Source organism: Triticum aestivum, chromosome 6A (assembly GCF_018294505.1).
Source record: "Triticum aestivum cultivar Chinese Spring chromosome 6A, IWGSC CS RefSeq v2.1, whole genome shotgun sequence".
NCBI classification, from domain to species: Eukaryota; Viridiplantae; Streptophyta; class Magnoliopsida; order Poales; family Poaceae; genus Triticum; species Triticum aestivum.
The window spans coordinates 103310782-103312769 of record NC_057809.1 but is presented as its reverse complement, the minus strand read 5'-3'; the positions used below and the strand labels follow the sequence as shown (position 1 = coordinate 103312769).

Sequence of the window (1988 nt, the reverse complement as noted above, 5' to 3'; positions counted from 1 at the left end):
CTTTCTTGTGGGTCTGATGTGCGGCATACAAACTGCATAAATACTGCAGCGTCTATTTATCGCATTAAGCGACCGCTGCGGGTATTGGTTCATGCTATCATGTTCGATTGATCAAGTGGTTTTTAGTCCAGAGCAATACATCGCAAAAATTAAGTGTGTGTAAGTGGGGGCGGGAAGTCCTTCGTCTCCGCTGAGGGGTTATTCGTCTGGTGGAAGCAACAATCACATGAGGAGGTTCAAGGCGCCAGAGGCAGATCTGATGCTGATTAGCAAGTGGTGCATTAGTGGTTCCTGCCGGCTTCTAGCACCATGGCAACGACTTCAGTGGTATGGTGGATGCCACAGTGTGACCCACACCGATGTGGAGTGGCGGGGGCCAATCCTGCTCTGAGATATGGGCATCCACCTGGCGGCCCTGGCGGTGGTCTAAGGCGAGAAGATGCACCACCAATCTACTAGTGCTTTTTGGCCCTCGTGTGAAGTGCCAGCCGAAGTGACCATTGAACGATCCATCATCAAGATTCTGACGAGAACACCTCTTCACGCACAGAGGTGAAAACTCTCGTCCTGACCTTTATTGGTCTCATCTAGCAACGACAAGTTGCGTCATTAAGTAGTTGAAGACGTCGTCTAGTTGTTGTGATGATATTCATTGACCGATCTTGGCGACGAACTCCTCCCAACAGTAGCTCCTCCACCATCGCCATTTTTCGACCCGCCTTATGTAAAAGCCGGGCAGGTTGCGCTCCGCTGCTTCCTGGACTGTGGCAATGCCATGGGCTTGGAGTTCGAGGATGATGCCTCATACTACCTCCGCCTCAACATCACCACCCCCGCCATCCACCTCGCTTCGCCGCTCTACATCAACACCACTCCAACCGTCGCCTTGATGCCACTATCGTCGCCGCCCTGCTCTAGGCTGTTCTTGGCGGTGCTGCCGCTGACTTCTTCGTTGCCCAATGCTCTCCCCTCGTATATCGCTTCCATGTGGCTTCTGCGCGTATACCAGAGATCATCCTCGCACAATCCACACTTCGCTTCCGCGCTTACTCCTTCTCTTTCTTGAGAACTCTGCCTCCGATCCCACCTTCTCCTCCCCACACTGCCACATGCATGCCGTTGACTCACCTGCTCCAAAATCCAGAGGATCCGAGTCTTCACTTTGAAAGCGTAGCTTGGACACAATGTCGCTCGCTCGTCTCCCAGCCTCCACCAAACCAACCGCATGGATGCCGCATGGATGCGCGCGGCATTCAGTTCCCATTCGCCCTTGACGCCATCACGATGGGTCTCATCCTAGCTTGCCTATTCGGCGGACCCACCACCAATTCAACGTCACGCATGACGGAGATTCCTACTTCTCCTTCACAGTGGCCTCGCCTGCCGTTGCCGCGCTCATCACTTCCATGGGTGACTTTCATAAGCTGGGCATCCTGCTTCGCTTCCCTTGGCCCGTGCCTATGGGGCGTGCTTCATGCTCACCACCGGGGACGGCCTTGCCGTCATCTAACGGGCGTACGTCATCCTCGCCGCCGGCAGCCGATCCTGCTCTGCTGCCACCTGCGTCCACAACTATTGTTCTCTCAAAGGAGCATCGTCAACGGCCGGGTATAAACTTTTTCTATCACATGTTTAATGTTCTTCGCTCTTGCCAGCTTACACCACATGCAAATTACGCCCATCACACGCATTTGTTTTAGGTCACCTTCCTACCTACTAAGGTTAGACCTAATGAACTATTAGTAGAATCTGCCCTAAACCACTGCTTTTCGGTCAAACAAGATTTTCTAGCAGTCAAAGTTCATGAACATGTGTACAAGTCTGGCGTCCTCTCCCGATCAATTAAAATTCAAATCCTCAGCCTAGGGTCCATAGAATTTGAAGGATTTCGGATCTTCCTCTTTGACCAGCTCGAACAAGCCGTTGCTCACTGTAGTCGTTTTGTCCATCATTACACTAAGTTTGCTTACCCTACATTGCCCCCTCGA

The 1988-nt window shown here is 52.4% G+C and overlaps 1 pseudogene; it reads left to right on the top strand.

The window, feature by feature from the left end:
• Positions 1 to 679: 679 nt before the first annotated feature.
• Positions 680 to 1700, top strand: LOC123129503 (uncharacterized; annotated as a pseudogene).
• The last annotated feature ends 288 nt before the right edge of the window (positions 1701 to 1988 follow it).